This window comes from Xenopus laevis, chromosome 9_10L (genome assembly GCF_017654675.1).
Source record: "Xenopus laevis strain J_2021 chromosome 9_10L, Xenopus_laevis_v10.1, whole genome shotgun sequence".
Classification (NCBI taxonomy): domain Eukaryota; kingdom Metazoa; phylum Chordata; class Amphibia; order Anura; family Pipidae; genus Xenopus; species Xenopus laevis.
In genome coordinates, this window is record NC_054387.1 from 74,068,559 (window position 1) to 74,091,732 (window position 23,174).

Sequence of the window (23,174 nt, forward strand, 5' to 3'; positions counted from 1 at the left end):
CACACAATCAGCACACTACAAATCACTTGATAGAGAAGTAAGGTCAAGCAGGGAGTTAGCACCATACTAAAATGGGGAATAACATTTACCAATCAATGAAATAGGTGATAAATACCATCTCAATTTGTTCCTCTGTTCTGCAAAACACCATACATTCTATTTGTTTTGTGATCCCTCAGTCAGGTTACAAATGCTTGCCTTTATAAATAACACAACAGGCCTAATGCATTTTATATAACACTATACAGGACAATTGCAAATGAAATTAGAACTGCAAAGTCAATTTATTCAATGTTAGCTTTTGCCAGCTTTTTCTAAGTACCCTGAACAGAACTATAATAACATTCATTCAAGGTTTTGTCAAACCAAAATAAATGCTTCATAGAAGAATACGTATTTTGCAAACAAAATATAGGGGTCATTCAGGACACAGTTGCAGCGTGCAAAGTGCAATTTTGGACACAATTTGCCATATATTTTTACCATAATGCAGTTTTTTGGCTCCTAAAATTCCATTGTAATTATGACGTGATCCTTATTGGGACTTAGTTCAGTTGCATCCGATGCAATGAAATGCGCACACTGAAGGCTACAACAAAAATATCCAGCACCATTCCTGGGCTTCATCGTAATTAGACAAATTTGTAAGTTCCAAATCCAGCTACCATTTTCCTTACAGCCTGCGTGCTGCTCACTGTTAATAGCTTTTGGTCTGGGTGCCTCTTTCCATGGACCCCATGCTTCAATTATGGAGTGGTACAATCCACCAAGACTCCGCACACAGGAAACATATATATATTCTTAGTCGGTTTACTGTGAGTCTTACCCCATTCACGCTGTGACCCGGTGCCGCTGCCCTGAGTCCATCACAAAGAGGAACGTCACCAGCACATCTGTCATTTGAGCAGCGCACTCCTGGGCCTCCTTAAAAAATCGCACATTTCCAGATCACAGGTAAAATTAGTACTCTTTATTTCAACATCTGATTAATTACAGACAGCATCTGAGGTCTGAGGCGTTTTGTGTTTGCACAAGACCTCACTTCCCGTCAGCATACACATTATTTAAACCCACCCTACTAATTAATATATTAACTATTCAAATTCATTTTAAAACAACTTGTCAGAATTAACTAGTTAAGAAATATCAAGTTAATCAGATTCATAGTAAATGTTCGGTTTAAACATCTGTTCGATTTCATATATCAATGTTTAAGTTAAGTTAGGGATGCAATGAAATGCACACAATCACAGTAGCATTTTTTTTTCAAATTGTAATAATGCTCAAAACTGCAGTGCTTGGCATTAAAATGATCTCAGCAGGTGATTGGTGTAAGTCTACTGTGCCTATTTAAGCAGCCCACCTCAGGAATCTTGGAATTATCCCATTTAGGGGGCCAATAGCTTCTGGGTTCCCCTGTGTCAATAGGTGCACTTGTGCCTGATTCTTCAGATAGACTGGGTGGATACAATGGCATTTGGTGCAAATATGTAAAAGTGCAAGGAGTGTGTTTAGGTGCAAGTACAAGTAATAATGAATATTGTCAATGCATTGCTCCAGAACTGAAGCTGTTTTCCCCGGGAGGCCTGTTCCAATCAACAACATTATTGTGCCATTAGCCTAAATCTTACATTGTGTTCCGTGCAGGAGATCAAACAGAAACTCTGAACATTTAAGCAACAATCTGGCAATGCAGGTTGAGCTGTCCAATTTGGGACTGTCCTGCGAAAAACTGGAAAGTAGGAAGTTATGCAGTGTCTGAGGCACTGGAAAAATTTGGGCAAAGGTCTCTTGGAGTAAACCCTGGAGAAGTTGCTAAAAAATTGGTTGCAGCAAAGAAACTCATACCTGGCAAAAAAAATCCACCGACCACTAGCACAGATTATTATCATAGAATGAAGTTCTTGGATCTTTATGATTATGTCCGAAACCTATTCTACTCAGGCCAAACCTAAGTAATCCAAAGTCCCCTGAAATGTTGGCATCTGCTTCCAATTAGAGAAAGGCATAAGTACACTATTAGCAAATACTTGGCAATTAATAGAGGCAGTATTTACAACTGACCTGTAGCACATGCCAAATCCTTTTTATACAGAAAGATACGTGGTAACAAATACCCTGTTGGAGAGATGGCTGGTGAGGGTTTGATACAGGAACTCTAACATGGATTCATGTGGCTTCTCCTTGGGAAATCAGTTGAGTCTGAATCTCACTGTGAAATCAAATTCAGTTTTTGCAAAAACAACCTGTACCTGAGAAATTCTATGAGCATCTTTAAGTAAATTAGTTCATATGAACAGAGACAATGAAAAAGAAACAAATATCAGGCACCCTTTATGTTTTTTGTTCACCCATAGGCAAGCCTTTGGATCTTGGCTCACTTTCTACATTATCTACTGGAAACCATCATTGTATTAAAGAAAATTACAGCTATATATGCGATACCATATAATTCATATTTTTCCAAATACTGCTGTGTGTCAGATATAGCAAATACTATGTCCTAAAACAGGCAATTTACTGATTCACAAATGGCCTTCACATACTCTGATGGGATTTATTTTGCTGACATATCTACATGAAAAGAAAGGAATGGGGACAAGTGCACTGTTAGAGCACATCTATCTAGGACAGAGCTCCCAGGGAACTGTTAACTAGCTCACAGCTGGGGGACACAGAATGTACTAGTCTGCAATGGCGCACAATCATTTTCCCTTTACACCATAAAAGCTCAGTTTATAGCGGGAGAATACAGCAAATTGAACATGTAAGAGTACTTATTCCATATTGCCCTGTGTTTCTTCCTATTTGTCTGGCAAAGCCTGCCATTTCAATTTTGCCTAAGCCTCCAAAGAATTCAGGTTGTCTCTTTCAAAAGTGTATGTTGGAAAAATAAATCTCAATTTGTTTCACACAAAAAAGCACTTATATTTGTGTCTGGTGACAGTGGATATATTGTCTTAAAATGCTTTTTATTATAATAGTTTAACTTCTCTTTTCTTTATATAGCATTTGTATTCACACTGCATAGGTTATACAATAGAAGCAGAGAACAGAAGAAGAAGTCTGACTCTTGGCAAAGCTGCTGGGTCTAGACCTTTTCCACAGTCTCTTTATGTTTCCTAGGATATATAAAAATCGAACTGTGTTGTTGTATCAATGCATTTAAATGTAATTTCTGTAGAACAGATGGGTTGAAGCTGTATTAGATGAGATGAGCTGTATTAAAGATGTCCTTCTGTTAAGTTTTTCCTTTATATTATAAAACTCGGTACTATTTTACTTTACCCTTTTTCTAATCCTTGAACACTGTTTCTTAAACCTAGTATCAAGGGACCGAATGCTTGCCCATTGTGTGAGTACAATGGGCAAGCATTGGTTTAAAACCAGTAATAAACCTTGTTTATTTACTATTTTCTATTGTAATGTATTTAAGGGATCATCGAGACCAACCCTGAACAACATGGGAACCCACATACGTTAAGGATTACCTCTAGTATGTCTGGTACTTACATCAAGCAGCAATTTCAATTTACGGTTATCAGGCGAAAAATTATTGTTATAAATATGTTAAACAAAACAAGTAAGAACAGTTATAATAAGGTTATTTTCATAATTATTATGGTTATGATGATGTATTGACTTCTAAAATCTGGCATATTTCATCCAATTTCAGAATTCCATTTCATAAATGGAATTATTATTATAAAGAGGCAATGGTTCATTGTTCCTGACATAATCAAGTTCATTGTGTTTAATATGTGGACATTCTGATCAACGAAAAATAAACAACTCTATATTGGATTTAAAATGTACTGAATAAAGAGATCTTCCCTGGATCTTAATCTTGCAGTTCAAAAATGATCTTTTTGCCATTGATTGGCAATTCATTTTCTAGCTATATGCCCTTGAGATCAACCCTCCATGAATCCCCTTTCCTTAAAATAGGATGTCAAGCCACTTGGACACAACATCATTTAAATGATCTTTGTGGTCCTTTAGCTTCAACTCATTGGAACCCTACTGAGATTTAAGAGGACAGCAATGCATGCAAATACCAAGTCAAGGAGTATAGTTTAAATGACCATGGGAATAAGCAGACGGGTGTCTTTGAACAGTCACAAAAGTTACTTTTTGATCTCAAAATGGTATTTGGTGGTACCTAGAGAAACACGGTGTAGGCTTTAATAGGTAGAACCTCAAACATCACTTAGTCCATTGACAAAATTACAGTGTCAGTCAGTAATGTCATTGTTAAAGCCTTGAGACCTACCACCAGTTTATGGTAACCACAATCCATACTGATAGATAGATTGAACATGAGCTTCATAATCAAGGGAAAGCACCAGAGCCAGATTTCAGCTGGAGAAGCCACTTTGCCATCTGAAGGTACTCAGTAGGCAGTATTTTCTTGAACTCCTATCTTTAATGCTTGGAAACATTCTGAATAATTCCTCAATAGCAACAGCAGTGAATGAACTGCAATAAAGCTATTTGCAAAATACTATATTGTATTCCGTAGGATTACACAGCATGGCGTTTTTATCCACCACACAATAACAATACTGAGGCAATGTATTAGGCATTCAATTTAAGCTTTGAATTATGGCAACAGTACTGTGGTTATGATTATTCGGGAATTATGCAGGTAGCATTTTTCCTTGACTCAGCCTCTTATTTTCAGGACATATACAATTTTACTGTGTCATAATTTAAACTAGGCAATTGTAACAGTAAATATTATACTGTCATGCTAGGTCAGCCGCTATGAATGATGGCTTGTTGTTAAATTAAATTGTGAGTACAATGGGAAAATACATAATGAAAATGATGACAAATCCTACCAGTATTTTTATGGAATATTTCATAGTTGCTTGCCTTGGCAGAGGCAATATCTTCAACAGAAGAATGCCAGTGACTGGTCATAAGTAATTGGTTATGTTCTACTGATGTCCATGTATAATGTATCTGTTGAGTAAGTTAGTTGTTTTACATGAACTCAAAAAATTGTTAAAGCAAAAGAAGAGGGAAATATAAATCGTTAATAACTACCAGCTTTATAGAATACCGAGTCTGTTATCTGGAGCTGTTTACACAAATACAATATTTCCCATGCCTATTACCAGTTACAATACAATACTTTGGCCAAAGGTACCAATGTTATGAGCCTTCTGACCATTCTCATTTATGACCATATTTCCAAACCATTTTCTTGTAACTCTTAACCCTTGTAAGCCTTTTTGGTTACACAACCCCCAATTGTCCTTTCTAAATGTAAAGGTATTTAATCTAAATTTAGATGTACAGTATAGAGCTGCCACTGCTGCAGACTATAGCCAACCCATTCAACTAATAGAATACCAGAGCCACACATTTTGGAAAATAAGGTGCTAATCATCTCAGCCAGCATGTTGTGTATAATGCCCTATGGTGCATGCACATAAATTATTTTATACCCCTATTGCTACTGACATCTAGAAAATATTCCCTGTGTTTAACATAAAGAGTTAAACATGAGGAAATGATAGCAAAATCAACTCATTTGGCTAATTGGTTAATACCAACTCTAAGAAACATAAATGGTATTTAATCTTGATTGCTCCTCTGAGATGCAAAAGAATAAGTAATAAAATGTATTTGTCTTGGCAGCTATCTGAAAACAGAAATCCAATTCAATCAAGTACATGGCCAATTATAATGTATCAACTGTCCTTTTTATCCCTCTCTCCACTGAACGATAGCATGTATGATCTCCAACATTTATATCAGCAATTAGGTAAAAATAGGAAAATAGGTAATCTACTGGTCACCAGGTGAAGAACTACTGGTTAAATGTAATCTAAACTTTGAGTACACCTGCTATATAGTAGTACATGAACAGTATATGGAAGAACATGTCCCCTCAGAATATGTTCTGATACAGGGCTACCATGCTCTCTGGTATATCCCCTCAGTACAGGTATGGGGTCAGTTATCTGGGAAACCCTTCATCCAGAAAGATCAAAATTATGGAAAGGCCATCTGACTACACTTTAAGCAAATAATTCACATTTTTAAAAATGATTTCCTTTTTCTATAATATTAAAACAATACTTTGTAATTGGCCCCAAATAATAATAATTAATATAATATAGGATTAAGGATTAATAAAAATGAATCCTTAATAGAGGAACAACAGCCCTATTGATTAATATAATTCATCCTTAATAGAGGCAACACAATCCTGTTGGGTTTAATAAATGTTATTTTTTAGCAGACTTAAGGTATGGTGATCCAAATTACAGAAAGATCCCTTATCCAGAAAAGTCAGGGTCCCAAGCATTCTGCATAACAGGTGCTATACCTATGTTCTAATACAAAGCTACTTTACATGCAAGCTCTGCTTATTGTACCATGGTCTTTCCTGTGTCTAGCCTCTTTCTCACATACTTTAAACCTTCCTGCTAAGTTATAATTACTGGACACATTTTGGACCCCTGCAATTACTTAAATGAAACAATTACAAATGTTATCTTCATTAGCCAATCCATGGCATCTTTTCTTTCCAGATGTTTCATCATGTTGCATAATTATACTACAAATAAGAGATAATTAACTGCTGTTGAATCTTACCCATACCAAAACATAACATAAGAATTAAAACCTCTAATTTGCCATATCTAACATAAGGGCTGGGAATATATTACTGTGCAGAAATAAGGGGTCATTTAGTATGCATGCTAGCTGCCATGTTTCTGCACCGTATCCCATGGGTGAGTGCCCAAAGGTCTTTGCACTTCATAATGGAGCCTTGTGGACAAAAGGAGGCATTTAGGCAACCCTTCTTCCACTCCTAACCATTAGCCAGTGCTGGCTGCAAGAAATCCCTGTCCCCATATCTAATTTTTAATATGGAAGAAAGTGCAGACTAGTGTCCTGCATTAGGTCAGATACCATGGAATACCAGCAAAGTGGTTACGTTTCAGCCAGAAAGTTCTTGACTTGCGGGAGGTCCATAAGTACCCTGTCTTGCTAAATGGCTTAATTGCAGGCTCGAATACCCCCATCTCCTGGGAAGAAAAATATATTTCTACTATGACCTGGCCATTTTTTTGGTTCCTCGGTCAAAAAAAAGTTAACCCCTTGCAGGTAGGGTTGGGTAGCAGGCCTTGAACAGAGCATAGTGGAGTATCAGGTCAGGTTGTGGGTCAGTGGTTCCAGATCGGGCACAGGTCTGCCCGATCACATCCATTCAGGACAGAGTGCTGATATGCCTTGGATGCAAGTGCTTCTCGAATGAACACTAAAGGGTGCAATTTTGCATACCTAAGTGCCCTATGAAATGTAATTTTTTTTACCCTTCTTGTCGAACATCATGGAAGTCTTAAATTCGAACTAAAGTTTTACAAAGAAGTAGGCTGGAAATGTCATACATTTGGCTCTGGGCTTTCACGCCCAAGGCAACCACCACTATTTAGGAGTGAAGCTCTGTGCCTCTGAAGTTGCTCCCAGTAGCTCCCCATCTTCTTTTCTGCCGGATCATAGAACATGCACTGGGCTGCTGTCGGTTACCGGAGCTTAGTTACTAGCTTACAATATTCAGATTTATACACAATATAAAAGTCATGATACAAGGCTAGTTAGTAATTAATTCATGTTCACATTACATGGAAGCTCAGAAACCAATGTTTCAGAATTGAAAAATCAGCTTCTGTTCTATGATTTATGATGACCCCTAAGCTTAACTTCTTACCACCAGCCTAGGGTATGTGCAGCAACATTCGAAAGATGGCCATGCAAGCATCAAACTGTAGTGGCTGAGACAAGAAACCATAGCATCCTTTTCTTTCAGAACTTTCTTATGGACAGTTGGCCTACTTCTGGTCACCGCTTCCTGCATTTTATTTTGGTTCCACATTCCTAAGCACTCCCTCAAGCTATGTGACCAATTACAGCCTTTTTCCTTCTTTACCAAGTTGTTTACCCAGTTCTTTATTTATTGCTAGTCAGAGCTCCACTACTTATAATTTTGATTAAGGATGCTTTGTAACCCTCAACTCAGGGTTCGGTCGAATCCAGGGGTATGAATACCGAACTCAAACCCTTCGCCAGCGCCGGAACAGGCAGTGCACAGGTGAAGATATGTGCATGGTTTTTTTTCAGTGCATCCCTAATTTTGATTTTATTATTCATACTGGCCAATTGGATATGGTGATGGTATATAATTTAAATATTTAAATTCACAAACACTATGCAAGGATGCTTTTGCGGAAATGATCTTTAGTAAGAAATAATATGATGCTTGTGTGGTGATTTATCTAAGAACACAAAAGCAGTCAAGCAAACCCATTTGTACTATGTTCTTTCAATGTTTATCATCCCCCCCTCCGATATTTGCTTTTACTGTACATTTGGGAATTGCCATAACTGAATTAGCAATCTCTGCACACGCTTGACTTTGCGGGGAGTGAGCAGACACACAAGCTACCTAAGCACACCAAAGGTTGCCTAGGCAACACTGAAATGGGATGGGAGAAAAATCCTGTGTCTTCCATATTGTAAACAACAACAGCCCATACATTATACGTGTGGCAATATATCAATCGAGCAGCAACATCCGTACACTATATCAATACCGTTAGGTGAAGCGATTGAAAAATAGCAAAATAATAGATTTGTTCCAAGGTGAGATCAATTGTGCCCATATAAATCATGTGACAAGCAATTTTTCGCCGTTTCGCAAATTTCGCGCGTAATTCGCAAATTTTGCGGCAAAGCAAAATGGCGCAAATTCGTCCATCACTACACGGCAGGCCTAACAATGTAAGTGTAATGATGTTGAAGTTAGGGTGCAGGAGAAGGTATGCCTATTTCCCCCCACTCACCCTTCATGAATATATCGCAGTCAAAAGCAGGCAACACTGTACTGAGGGGTTCTCAAGACAATATTCCTCCAACCTCTGTAGTTGCCAGGAGTTGAATAAATTGTCTATCCGGTCACTTCTGTGTCTGAAAATGGAACTGGAAGTGAAACTTCTTGAGTGGTATGGGATATTTGGGGTGATTTTCACAGCAAGCACAGGAAGAAACTTTGTAGCCAATGCTGATTGAAATACATGCCTTCCACTGCTATGTACAGAAAGCTATGCCCAACAAGTTACCTCCCAGCTATTGTTGATCTATGACACCAAATACCTCCTGACAGCCTTTGGCTGCTAATCATCTAATGAGATGAAGAAGGTAGGCTGGACAACCCAAGCATGAATATTAAAGGGGTTTTTCACTGATAGTATGGAGTAGAGAGTGATATTCTAAGAGAATTTGCAATTGGTTTTCATTTTTTATTATTTGTGGTTTTTGATTTATTTAGCTTTTTATTTAGCAGCTCCCCAGTGTGCAATTTCAGCTATTCTGTTGCTAGGGTCCAAATTAACCTATGCCTTGATTTGAATGAGAGAGTGGAATATGAATAGGAGAGGCCCTCAATAGAAAGATTAGTACTTAAAAGTAGAAACAATGTGTAGCCGTACAAATCATTTGTTTTTTAGATGAGTGACCCCCATATGAAAGCTGGGAAGAATCAGAAGAAGAAGGAATTCTGCAACATACTAAAAGTTAACGTTAAGGATATAAAACAATGGGAAAACATGGCAATATGTAGTTTTGATGTTCATTAAAAATATATTTCTAGGCTACAGGTCCCAGCATGGTTAAAGTCATCTTTTAATATGTTTAATTATTCTGAGATTTTACTCAATCACCTGTTTTTTTTACTAGCTATAACAGGGCCAAACCATAGTACCCAATGGTGGATCAGTGCAGTGGTGGGAATGAAAAAAGGAAGGATATAAGGAACAAAATACAGTACTGATACTTAAAAGGATTTCATTTTCAAGCATTGTGTTCCTTAATGAATTCCACATTCTAGGGATCAGTCTAATCTATAATACAACATCAATTCCATGTTTCAATTATAATTACTTTCAAATCATTCGACATTTTAGAGGTTAAATTAATGCTATCCTGTGTAAAGGTGGTCATACATGGACCGAGTTGGCAGCTTATTGACCCGTGTATGGGGCCCCCCGATGGGATTCCCCGATCAAGATCTGGCCAATCTCGATCGGATGGGACTAAAATTCCCTTCAGATCGCGCCCACATCTGTACATTGATGCGGTCCCGCGATCCGACCGCTCGTTACTATAGTTAGGATCCAATCGTTGGGCCCTAGGGCCCACGATTGGATCAGCCCGATATTGCCCACCTCAAGGTGGGCATATCGGGGAGAGATCCGCTCATTTAGCGACATCGACAAATGAGCGGATCTCTCCGTGTATGGCCACCTTAACCCAGATCTTCGTGGTGTCGACTTCTCTTCCTCAGCTCAGAGTCATTGACTTTCAGGAATGTAACACTCAGCTCCATTAAAACATTGCAAGTGGTTTCTTAGCATTAGAGTGCCATTTATACAACTATATAACTAATGCTCTTTATCTGTATATAAAAGTGTAATTCCTATCAAAAATAGAGATTTGTTACTGCTATTCATGCTAAATGCAGGCTGCATCACATCCACGTGGAATGCATATGTACCAATGCATCTCTGCCACCTCCCACTGACTGCACTAGAGCATTTTCAGGTGGAGAATTGCGTGTACCAGTGATGGCAGGATGGGCGGTAGCAGAATTAATTTTGATTCCATAAATCTAAGAATAATGGCAGAGGGGATTGTTTCAAGTACATGTTACACACTAGGGATGCACCGAATCCACTATTTCGGACACATATATAGCTAAACACCCGAATCCTTCACAAAAAATTTGGCCGAATATCGAAATGAATCATAATTTGCATATGCAAATTAGGAGTGGGAAGGGGAACACATTTTTTACTTCCTTGTCCCACGATTTCCCTCCCCGCTCCTAATTTGCATATGCAAATTAGGATTCGGATTCGGTTCAGCCGGGCAGAAGGATTCAGCTGAATTTGAATCCTGCTGAAAAAGGTTGAATCCTGATCTGAATCCTGGATTCGGTGGATCCCTATTACACACAGGGGGTTAATTTACCCAGACCCTGGAAATAATTGTAAAAGCACTAAGGAGCACTTCCCTTCTGCCCAGGGTTTGGCTGCACTCTGCAATGTCAGCTGACTCAAGGCAGCTCCTTATTGCCCACCATAAGGCAAGCCATATGTTCAGGGCCCCATTGTGACCTGTTCCTTCAAGTGCTCTCCAACTTGTACATCTGAATCATAAATTACAGGATGGGTAGAGGTGCCGACATCTATGTGCCTGTACCTGCCCATCCCTCACACTGCAATGCTGAATGCAGACATGGATGTATTCATCATGGGGACACAGGCCTCTGAGCTCCGTTCTGGAGTGCAGAGACCTCCATCAATTCTGCAAAAGATGATGTATTGTGTCATTGCACCCTGCCCTGCACATTAAAAAAATTGCCCCTACTGTTTTCTTTTTATTTTATTTTGACAGTGACAGTATCCTATTATTTAGCCAAGACTACAGTTGATTGGGATGTGGGCAAACGTAAGACTTTTTGTTATGTTACTCCATTTATGTCTTTCTGATGATTGAAGAGTAATGATGGGCAAATAAACTCGCCAGGCTTGAATTTGCAGCAAATTTCCACTGTTTGCTGCCAGCGAATAAATGCACGAAAATTTGAAGAATTTTTTTTGTGCCCGTCGCAATAGTCGCACGCATAAACAATGTTGCAAGTCAAAATAATTTTGACACCCATTGACTTTAATGCGTTTCACGCATGTTTTGTAATTTCATGAATTTCACTGGAAATTCACAAATTTTTCAGCAAAGCCAAATGTAACAAATTCACCCATCACTATTAATGAGGTAAAATTAAGGAATAACATCTACTCAAAATAAAAGTTATTTGGTATCACATAAAATGACTAATTTCCTTTTTAAAATCTCTAACAGACAATGTGACTGAGAAAAGTGCTCTTCTGTTATGTCTAATAACAATGGAAGACAAAGCTCTTCCTTCTTCTTTAGCTCCTTAGCTGGGGGATCTTTCCACCATTAAGCCTAACAGTCCATTTACCAAAAAAAACCTCCTCTGAGGGTTCTATAATAATATCCAGTTAGGAGATATGAAGCACATATGGAGAACACTTCTTTGAATTAAGGACTGCTTTTGCTAAAGCCCATAAAAACATGCTGAGCACAGAAGATTTCTTTTGGAAGCCACATGGTTAATCAACCAAAAAACAAGTCAATACTTTAAACAAAAGCAAGATGGGGTCATCAGAAACAAAAGAGGATGTTGAAGGTGGGAGGTTTTATGGGAGAAGAAATAAAGAATGGTTGAGAACCATGAAGCATTTTGGAAAGGAAGGCACTGTTGCCTGCTATACATTTAGTTTCCCTCAATTCTCTGTAGTGCGTAGAGAAGTTGCAAACCACCCTAGCACAAAAGAGGAGTCAAAAATAGCATAAAAGGTTTGCTGACATTTGGGATGGGCCCATCATGTAACAGGGTTGACAAGAAATTTACTAACTTATTAGCAGAATTTCATGGTTATGAAGCATACAGCTTACTGTCTGTGTACAGCTGATGAAGGTGGATGTAACTAGAAGTGGCAGTCCATCAGCCAGAAATGAAACAGCCTCTTATTGATGCATCTGGCACACAGTGAATATATCACTCTGTTCATTTTAGTAAAAAAAAAGAGCATGTCTGATGGGTTTCCAGCCCAGTGAAATCAGGATTCCACACAAAACAAGCTTTCAGTCAACTCAAAAGCTAGTGGTCCTTGATTGTCTACAGTTATCCCATTCCACATTTTGTTTATTGAAAATAATTTTGGTTATTGTTTTGTACACTGTTCTATGGCTGAAATTGATCCCCAATTTGAAGCTGTACATGCCCATTTAAACATACTCCAGTCGACCTGTCGTAGCACAGGCACAGTCTTGATTACAAGGGGTCTCTTTCCAACTAACATCATTGGTAAGCTGAGCAATTAGCCCCAGGCCTGCAGGAAATTGTGTTAGTTGAAGGCAGGGGGCTACTTGCATCATTGTCACAGGGTAATTCCCTGTGACAATTCCAGGGCTCCACTCAGGAGCAGTGATCCAAATGCCTCTTGTGCCATAGACCACATAATAAAAAATTAACATCTACTGTATATATATACAAAAGTAAGCAGAGATGACATAGACTGGCCAGGGTATTGAAATATATACCAGCAATATGTATATTTAAAGGATGCTGTATTATTATTATTTATCTTCGATACTAGTGATGAGCAAAATTTTCTACCAAGTTTCACAGCAAAAACGACACCCATAGACTCCAATGGGTGAAAAAAATTGTTGTGCCGCCTTGTGTATCAAAAAAAATGTGTCACCCATAGACTTCAATGCATTTCGGCAAATTTTTGGCAAAGCGAAATGGGTCATATTCGCCCATCACTATAGGAAACGTTATAAGTGTCTGCATCAAAAAAAATTAATTTGAACAAAGCTTAATTTATGTTGCAGGTAGAGGTTTCTTCTAGATAAAAATCTAGGAAAACGATTAAAACAGAACTCTCTCTTTTACATAGGATAGGAATGACGGAAAAGAATAACTGAAATGTTAATTCTAATGAGTTGTTTTTATTTTTTGTTGTATGAAATGAATACAATCCTCACATTTTCCACTGCACAGCAAGAGGAAAGCACAAGAGATGGAAACAAAGAGGAACAAGCGGTCAGACAGCTCTACCTGTGAGAGGTTTCAATCTCTAGAGAAGCAGAAAGACTTGTAAAGAAAATGGGAGTTTTATTGTATTACAGAATAATAAAAGTATGTTCTGCAACAGTATTACTCATAGTAAAGAAGCTGAACCTCTATAGCAGTCCATGAGTGAAATCAAGGTTATCTGGCATGGACCTGCTGTTGCTTTAGAAACCTCCCTATAACCACTTAGTTGCTAATAAAGACAGAGACAACTTGATATGAACTTAACACCTTGGAGCATTTTATCAACAACCTGAAATTACTAAAATCGAACTCCTTACACAGTGTCAAAAGCCTGAAACCATTGCTAGCAATAGGAGTTGTATGAAAATGCCAGTATCAATAGTGATACACAGGGATAACCTACTGAAGACACTGTAGAACAAAATTTCAACCAAAGTCCATTCTCCATTTATACTACAAACCCAATGCTCACTCAGTAGTCCATGTCCCATAGCGCTTACTAATGGGGATTGAGGCAGATTTAATAAAAGGCGAAGTGGCTGTGGCTAGTGAAAATTTGCCAGAAATCCCATCCCCAGGCACATTGCCAATTTACTAACAGGACAATTCACTAGCAAAAGAGACTGTCGCTAGAGTAATTTTGCGCTCTATCGGCAGCCGAACTTTCTCTCAGACGAACATTCATTACTCCACAGATTCAAGTGCGAATTTAACAGGATGTTACCTCTTTCGCCAGAGTTTCCTTCACCAGCTTAGACCTGACGAACTGATAAGATGAAGCTTCATCCTCCTCAATCTTATGTCAGTGACATCATATCCTGTAAACCGAAAAGTCATAAAAGTTCTAAAAAGCACTGGCGTTTTTTCATATTTTAAAGCGGGATTGCCTTCAAAAGTTGTAACTTTTATAGATTTTTGTGTTAACATTTTATTTCCATCCATTTGTTTTAGGGTTCAGGTTTAGGGCATTAGAGGATCTATTTTGTCTTTATTAGGCTTCATTGGACATTTGTAATAATAAGTGGCCACTTCAACCATTTGCACCAACATCTCTAGTAAAGATGTCTATACAACCTATATGTACCTGCCCTATTCAAATTGACCTAAGCATAAAAGTACTAACGGAGTTTCGCTAGCGAAAGTTCGCTACGAAATGCTCACGCTGATGAATTAACACTAGTGAAGCTTTGCCAGCGTTCGGCTGCAGAAACACAATTTCGCAAGTTAGGTAATTAGCATAGTGGTAACGAATTTACGCCTGACGAAGTGTGGCGGAGTATTCACTGGTAAAAATTTGCCCCAGTGTGTGAAAAGCCATTGCATAATACAAGTTTAAATATAGAAGGAAAGTGCTGAAAAAGAAGTGTTTTGGGTTTATTTATTTTAAATAATTAAATATCTTTAAAAACACTACTAACAACCACTCATCTGTTCCACTTTCTGCTGCCTCCTTTCTCAGGCTGTGCATGGGAGCTGGCAGCACTTTTGTAGGATAGGAACTAATCAGGAGCTAGGCCGACATGATAGGGAAATGAAGCCTGACTTTGCTTGTGTGACAGCAGGGCTGTGATTGGCTATCCCCCTCCTACTGTGTTTCTGGCAGGGACTGTTAGGATACTCCCACTCCCATTTGAAAGATGAACAGGGGCCATAGCAGATCTATAGGGAGCTTCAATAAAGGAGATATTTTTAAAGATAATAATTTTTGGCTCAAAATAAAAACAGAATCATATAGTATTCATTATTACACAATTAGCGGTGTTTCATTCATCGTATACTGTATGTCTCTGTTAATGCGTTGCATCTCTAATCACTACTAAGGTAAAAAAGCAGATTTTTGTTGCACCCTGTGAAACCAGATGCATTACTAAACCTGAGCCATCTGTATGCTGCAGTTTGACTGGACATTAAAGCTTTAGACATCTAAGTGATTATTTTGCCTATCTAATAAATAAGTTTGAACATCAGTTTAAACATATTTATACAGACCTAAAACATGTGCTGCTATACTACACATTAGAGTTTAGTTGTGTTCTTGCATTGCATCTTAATAGAGCCCAATTTCTGTCATTTTTGGCATTGGATCATAGTATAGCAGTAGAAGTTTATGAATTTTTAAAAGATTCCCCTAGGTATCTTGATATATCTCCTGTGCAACATGCAATTCCTTCTGTACCATGTCTCTATACTCTATACTATTGCTGGTGAGCATTCTCATTGTATATTTAATACCTAATGTATCACTCATCCCTATTATTAAACAGATTCATCTCAGTCAGAAAACGTTAGCAATGCATTCATTATACAGTACTGACCTCCAGCTAGATCGATGTCTTCTTTTGCATAACTTATTATTTACAACAGGGCCCAAGGAGGCAACAGAATAAATATATATTCACATTCCCTAATATTTGAGTAATATCAGAATCTGTGATGTTATGCCAAGGGTTAATGTTCTATCTCTCCCCACAGTAGCATACAAAGAATGGCGCTCATCTACCAATGCTGCGCAAATATGTACTTGGGCAATAACCCATAGGAACCAATCAGAAAAGATTTTTTTTAACCAGGTGCAAGCAGAATAATGACAGCTGATTGGTTGTCATGGGTTACTGTCCAGCTTTTAAAAATGAGCCTTATGTACCAGGCTTTTCCTTTCTACATACATGCATTTAGCTGTGCAGTGGGAGCTGTCCAGTGCTGAATTAATGAACGGGCAGATGGAGATGGAACGGCAGCTCTTGTTTCTTTATGCAAGTAAGCCAAAGAGCTGCCCTTCCCAGCCTTATGCTTCGCCTTTGAGCAATAGCATGTGGAATGCATTATTTGCATTTGGGGCAATTGATAACTTTCACAAGACAAATGAGTTTGTGTCCAACTGAAGAGCAACAGTTCAAGAAGCAACAATAAAAGTAGTAATTCTTTTTCATACAACAGTGAAATAATGGGGATTACGTTTACAAACTATTCTGAAAGATACACGGGTTCATTTACAATAACTGGGTGAACACAAACTTGCCCTCATTAGCATACAATCAGCAAGACTTCACCAGCTGTAGGGCTACAACACTATGCATCCTAGTGTTAACTCTGAATTTGCTATCTAGAGCCAAGGCCTAGCACAAGCACTCCAGTGAGCACCAAGTGAACTATAAACAGGCAAGTGTGATCCAACAGGAGGCCCGTGTCCAGTTTACATGCCTGCAAGTTGTGACCACCAATGTCCATTCCAAAGTCAGAATTACATCACAAAGGTTGCAAATATTTGTGCCAGATCCAGCAAATAAAATTGTAGGTGCCAGCTGGGAAAATTGGGGTACATATGATTTAAATATTTTTTTTAATTTTTTTAGACCTGTACAATAAGACTATAAAGTCTTATTATTTTGATTTTGCCATATTGTACCGTGACCAGAGTCCCTTCCCAACTTTTGCAGGAGCTGCTATTTGGCATGTTGCTGAGCTTTGCTGCTCTCTTCCAACTTCCCCCTTTGCCCATTGCAAAATGGCAGAGAAATGAGCTATAGATAAAAGCCTTTTTCAACACAGTGTCTGCTTAGGTGACCATCATAGTGGAAAAGCACTACGGAAAATCCTTTAAAAAGATCTCACCTGGAGCAAGCACTATGGTAGCTCCAGATCATATAATAAACACAACAGAAAATATCACTGAGATGCAGTAAGCTACATGATACTTTTATATGTTCCTATCAATTATATTATATATAAATTGTACCCATTACTTATAAATTAGAAATACTATTTTCTTAACCCCCAGAGCATAGAGATTCTTCTAAGATCTTATAAGGAAGAAGGACAATTTAGGCTGTATGGCTGCATTGTATTTGTTTTAAAGATGGTCCTTTCACTCTTGCATATACATTCACATTACCTTTGGTGACACTGACCAGGAACCTCCCGAGGCCACACAAAAAAAATCCATGCAAACCACAAGCCTAGCTTATAATTCCTCTGAATCAATTCAAGGCATGAAAAATAGCCCACTTGCACAATGCTATTAAGGAAGAAAGAAAATACAGTTGCTAAATAATTAATACCTGTTTGGTAATGCATTAATGCATTTAATCACTGGAATGCTGAATATGTAAAGGGAATATCCCCATGGTAGAAATGGTGTATACACTGATACAATAACCACTTTAGACTGTCATAACATTCCCACTGTGTTCTATTTGTTTAATAGATGTCAATAAATGTGGTCATATAATACCCTGGACTGTCTCTATTCTGAAGATTGATACCCCATAGCACAAATCATAGACTGCGTTAACATTGTAACAGTGGTAATTTACAAGGGATTTATGGTACTAGGCCGTACATCAGTCTAATATATATATATATATATATATATATATATATATATATATATATATATATATATATATATATATACACACACACTATATACACACACACACATATAAACATATAAGCAGAAACAAGACCCTTTATGTATAGCTAAATAAATGTTGGAACAAAAAATCCTGAGCTTTCTGCAGATTTTAGATAGATGGAGCATTGCCATTACCTAGAAAGATACACCATCCCCCATCTCTTGTAAATTCCGATTACAATCAGTTCCTTCAATGTACTGTACATAGTGGTCCATGTTCACTAAACCATGCTTTAGGCATGAAAAAATCTCTCAAGATTGTTGAGATTGGTGATCTAGCTCATCAAATGCACACGTATGTCAGGAGATGTATTTCTAAGAGCTAACAATCCATGGGAGGCAATTGTACCATATTACAAAGTATTCCAGTGTCTACCGACCATTTCTTTCCCCTCCTATATTGTTAATGTGCTAAATTAGTTTCTTTGACCACTATTTAACACATTTGCTTCCATGGAAACCGTTGCAGTTTGGCCAGACGGATTTGGGAATGAAAGAGTTAAGTGGTGTATCAGAGCTATGCAGTGCAGCTCCCTGACTTTTCCCCAGAGGTTGGGAGTCGCAGGGAAGTTGATGCTTTATTATTTTATGCAAAATAACACCAGGCTAAGGGTTGCAGCCTTTCATTCACAAAAATAACCATCTCACAGTAAAAATTATAAACGACAGTGGGTGCAAGCCATTCATTAGCCAGAACATAATGATATACTGTAAATGTATTTATTTTTATATACACATATATTTATATATATGTATATATATATATACACACATATAGCACTAACAATAAGATCGGAACACTTGGTGCCAGTACCAATGTCGGTGCAGGGTCGTACTATCATAACAGAACACCAAGGGACATCCTAGTGGGACCAGGCCATATTGGGTCACAAACAAGGGAAAGTTGTGCTCACCACTATTTTTTAAAACCATTAGGCGGGGGTGCAATGAGGCTGTGACCACAAAATACATATTGGGTCACAGCCTATGTCAGTTTCTATCAGCCCTTTCTAATTTTCACCATAAGTTGATATAACAGCTGACTATTGTGAGATTTTGCCCAGTACAAATCTGAAACTGGGAAGACAATTGTGGATCTCAACAGGGTCCTTCCTCCTCCCAAGAAAGCAAGGCAGAATCTGAGCCCTAATGGGGCTTGCATAGGGCCTGCTGTGCTAGTCATTAATGGACTGACTATTTATTTGTATGGGGTCTGATGGTGGCCCTGCTAAGGCCTAGTTAAGATTGATGTTGTGATCTTGGAGTACATGTTACCATTCAACATATTCCATAAGCCTATTTTAAAGCATTTATCACACATACCTAAACCTCATCCTTTCAGCTGTTCTTTTACTACACCTCCCAGCATCCTTAGCAAGCAAATAACACATGGAAATTATTATAAAAATAGTGACTGTATCTCTGTGGTAATATTTAAATTATATTTAAATATTTAAAGCTATCCTCGACTAAGAGGATTCTGTGATTTGTAGTTCAAATGCCCGAGATTGGGTGAAACATCAGACTTTGCATCAAACTGGATTTGAAAGGGTTATAACACTAAAGCCTACTAATTCCATGAGGACAAATCCTGACAATCCTAATAATTAGTAGATTATTTAAAACAATCTTTATTGCTCTATTGAAGAAACACAAGCAAATCTAACCAATCAGCACAGCTGTAAAGCCACAGTCCCCGTGGTAGTGTACTCACACCTCCTAGCATGTGCTATGCTGACCTTCAAAATGTTCTTTATTATATACAAGTGGTGATATACAGTCACCAATAGAATGACAATAACAATAATATTAATTATGATACAAATAATCACCACCCCCCCCCCAGTCCACAGCCTTGTTCTTTTCTGGACTGGTCGTTTCTAGAAATGGTCTCTACCACCCATTCTCAACGGGGGAAAAAAAAAAAGGCAGAGTAGATGGCGTAGAGCAGGGGGAGGAGAGCCATAAAATGTAAATGACAAATAGAAGGTCCTCTCTTGCTTATAGAGGGGCCCGCAGTGCTCTATAATGTGTTTCTGCCTCTTTCTTATGTACCCAAGGGGTTAATTAATTAAACCAAGATAATTACTATCCCCCAGAAGCAGCCTCTTTCCTTATAGCCTTGTGTGTAGCCCATCCCCCATCATCACAGTGAATAGGTATCTTCTATGTTTGTGTGTTTGTGTATATAGGGGTGTGTGTGTGTTTGTATATATATATATATGTGTGTGTTTATGTGCGCAGATATACATGCCTGCATGTACTTATACACACCGTGTAACACGGCACATACATAGATATTCCAAAACAGAGACGAAATGATCGGTATGGCCCAAAATCTCCCGATTAATTCCCAATAATAATAATAATAATAATAATGAAGAAATGAACCCAAAGCTAGCTGCAGGAGAGGAGTCCTATGTCCTAGGTATGGCCATGTCTACCCCCATCCTGATTCCTTGTATTAAGATGAAATCAGCCGCTTCCTAAGGTGGATACAGATCAGCATCAGGACCAGACGCGCTGTACTCACCGGAGCAGACAGACGCCTCGCCTCCCTCTGGATCGGGGGAAAGCAGAGCCTCTAGGTTCGGTCCATCCGGACGCCTGTAGTGTTTTATTCCACAGCTGGATGGGGTTTCTCCGTTTTCCTCTGTGTGTTTTTATTCTCCCTCCCCTCCAACGAGATCCTTTCTGTGTTCCCCTTGTGCCAGGCGTGTCCCTCCTGGATTCTGATAGTGGCAGCTATAGAAGGAGGAGGAAGAAAAATGTCGCGCACGACAGAACGCAGCAGCAGCAGCAGCACCGCGACACCAACAACAGCAGCGGCAGCGTCAATGACAAAGGCAGACACCTTTCCAGGAGCTGAAGGGGGCTGTGATTGAAAACAATAGCTGGGCTAGGGGAAAGCAGGAGGCAGAGAGATAAAAGGTGCCTCCCAGGCAGATGAGCACTGTCTCCTGTGCTATTCCCACCCCCTCAGCATTATTGGTTTGCACAATGCTTGTTGAGACTACTGAAGCCAAGGAAGTCATCCCTAGTGATGTCACTAGCACCCCCCCCCCAGAGAACAGATTTTCTAGACTTTTGGAGAAAGGGTAAGTAGAGGAGGCTGTTATGCATATGATGATTGGGGAGCTTTGCATAACTTCAACTGCCAGCAAGAGTACTGATGCAAATGGGCAGCTGCTACACCTCTCTTACAACATGTATATGCAAAACCATGTCTGCCATTTCTCCTCACCCCTTATGTGTATAGTGAGGTGGTGACTGACACTCTGCCAAGCAAAGGCCTCTAAAGTAGCTGCAGCTATCCAACATTAACATCCATTGTATACAGCTGACATGGATACACCTTTTCTCTCACCTTTTATTTAGGTTTCCCCTACAGAAGGCTTGGAAACATTGGACTTTCTAGCCTGATTAACCTCCTGCCTACTGTAGTATACAAAATATGCAATGTCATAGATTTTCCAGGCTGTCTGTTGATGTATACCATGCGGCATAATGCCTATTGTGGCAACATCCAGACAGGCAAGGGGTTAAAATGATGCTTAAACAAGTGTATTCACATGTTCACTTGGCTACAAGTCCCACATAATCACAACTATGTCTACACCTATGTTTACCTCTTTATGTTTGATTGCAGAGTAAAAAAGTGTCCTGTGTTACATAACAACAAGATGACAGGCTAAAGCTGCCCATACATATAAGGCTCATGGTACATAGGTTGGTTTTCACTTCCTTCAGCTACCTGAATATATGGATCAGCCCATTACTGCACGCAGAGCAGATTTTGGCACAAAAATGCATACTTTGGTGTTTCCAAACTGAAATCTGCTCTGCGTGTGCTAATGGGCTGATACCATGCCTGTTATTGAACACATATTCAGAGAGCAGCTCTGCGATTCTCTGCTAGTGTATATTCACCAGCAAGAAATCTGACCTCTGTGCCATTAACCTAAAGATCCAGTCATTTGACAATATTGCCAAACAAGAATTTCGCCCGTCACTGTTGGCTACCCATGTTCAGGGAAAAATTGGGCTGATCTCATAATACTATTTTCAAACCTGCCCAATAGATATCTGGTTAATTTTTGACCAGATATTAGTTAGGTAAACAGCATTGTGCACGCCATCTGCTGATTGGGTCGGTAAAGGGCAAGTCAGCCCATGCATGCCAGACAGAATGTATGACCAGCTGTAGTGCTGACAACAGCATACTTATGTATGCAGGTCTCCAAAACAGGAATCAACTAAATTACAGTTGCAAGAGAATCATCCCAACTGGCATCATGTCAGTCATATTGTTGTTATCTAACATACTAAGATTACTTGTGCATTGGACTACAGCTCCCATTATGCTCCAACCTGCTACAATATACTGAAGCACGGTGAGACATATAGTCCAGCAACATATGGGTAAAACAGCACTTATATGGAAAATATTTAATATTCAGAAGTTAGCAGGAAGATAAACATGATAATGCAATTAATTGGATGGTGTGCGTGCTTGATGTGTGTGCAGGTGTGTGTCATTCTCCGTCAGGTTATAATACATAGTGAATAATGTACCCCCTACTGTAATTTATAAAGATATCAGTCACCGAGGAGTTACGTGACTTTTATACAGGTTACATAACTCCGAGGTGCTAATAATATCTTTATAAATTTTAAGTAGGGGGTACATTATTGATTATAATCTACAGTTTCTGAGTTTAGTTTTTAATTCCTTTCTTTGCTTTTTACAAAATGCAATACTTTTTTTTAACCGTTGTCCCTCCTTGTTGATTTTTTTTCTTTCCCTGCAGCCCTTTTAGTACCTGTATTACTTTTGCGTTCTTCAGTTTGTTTTGCAGGAGCCTGCTCTATGTAATGTCATTCAGCTGCATCAGAGATGGACAGGCGGAGGCAAGGGAAGGAGGGGGAGTGAAACTTGTATAAAGTATCATCTAACTTTTAAAATTGTAACAGTTTAGATCTAACTCAGTGGGTTGTTTGGAAACTTGATAGGGGTAAGCAAAAGGAAATATTTTTTAAAATGTACAT

The 23,174-nt window shown here is 38.7% G+C and overlaps 1 protein-coding gene across 4 annotated transcripts in view; it reads right to left on the bottom strand.

Annotated features, from left to right (window-relative positions):
* Positions 1 to 21,253, bottom strand: part of LOC108701357 (sodium channel protein type 2 subunit alpha) — a 116,586-nt gene extending 95,333 nt beyond the window's left edge. For 2 of the 4 annotated variants that reach the window (XM_041576025.1, XM_018235874.2), the window contains exon 1: positions 20,659 to 21,252. The gene's annotated coding sequence lies outside the window, so the exon portion shown is untranslated. Of the gene's footprint in view, positions 1 to 20,658 lie in introns of all 4 variants that reach the window. The other 2 variants (XM_041576023.1, XM_041576026.1) reach the window with 2 other exon arrangements.
* Positions 21,254 to 23,174: the final 1,921 nt, after the last annotated feature.